This window comes from Geospiza fortis, unplaced genomic scaffold (genome assembly GCF_000277835.1).
Source record: "Geospiza fortis unplaced genomic scaffold, GeoFor_1.0 scaffold89, whole genome shotgun sequence".
NCBI lineage: Eukaryota > Metazoa > Chordata > Aves > Passeriformes > Thraupidae > Geospiza > Geospiza fortis.
In genome coordinates, this window is record NW_005054615.1 from 217,419 (window position 1) to 217,879 (window position 461).

The following is a 461-nucleotide window of genomic DNA, read 5'->3' on the forward strand; positions in this document are numbered from 1 at the left end:
CAGAGGGCAGGGCTGGATGGGATATTGGGAATTAGGAATTGTTCCCTGGCAGGGTGGGCAGGCCCTGGCACAGGGTGCCCAGAGCAGCTGGGGCTGCCCCTGCGTCCCTGGCAGTGCCCAAGGCCAGGCTGGACAGGTGGAAGGTGTCCCTGCCCATGGCAGGGGGTGGAACTTTGGGTCCTTAAGGTCCCTCACAAGCCAAACCATGCTGGATTCTGTGACTCTGATTGGTCTGCCAGTTTTTCTTCTTGAGCTATTCTATGCCACCCCACTCCTGGCAGGTGAAACACATTTAATAAATAAAACACACACTTCCTCAGCTGCCATCCTCCAGAAAGACAGGAGAAGGGTCTGTCTTGGGGGATATTCTCCAAGCCCTGCTGAGCACGTGCAGCCATTTCAGGGGCTCTCCCTGGTCACAAAAGCAGCTTGGCTGACTGAACTGGGCTGAGCAGCTCCAA

General features: G+C 56.4%; 1 protein-coding gene across 1 annotated transcript in view; it reads right to left on the reverse strand.

Annotated features, from left to right (window-relative positions):
• RNLS (renalase, FAD dependent amine oxidase) overlaps positions 1–461 on the reverse strand; it is a 52,902-nt gene that overhangs the window by 7,668 nt on the left and 44,773 nt on the right. The gene's annotated exons all lie outside the window — the stretch shown is intronic.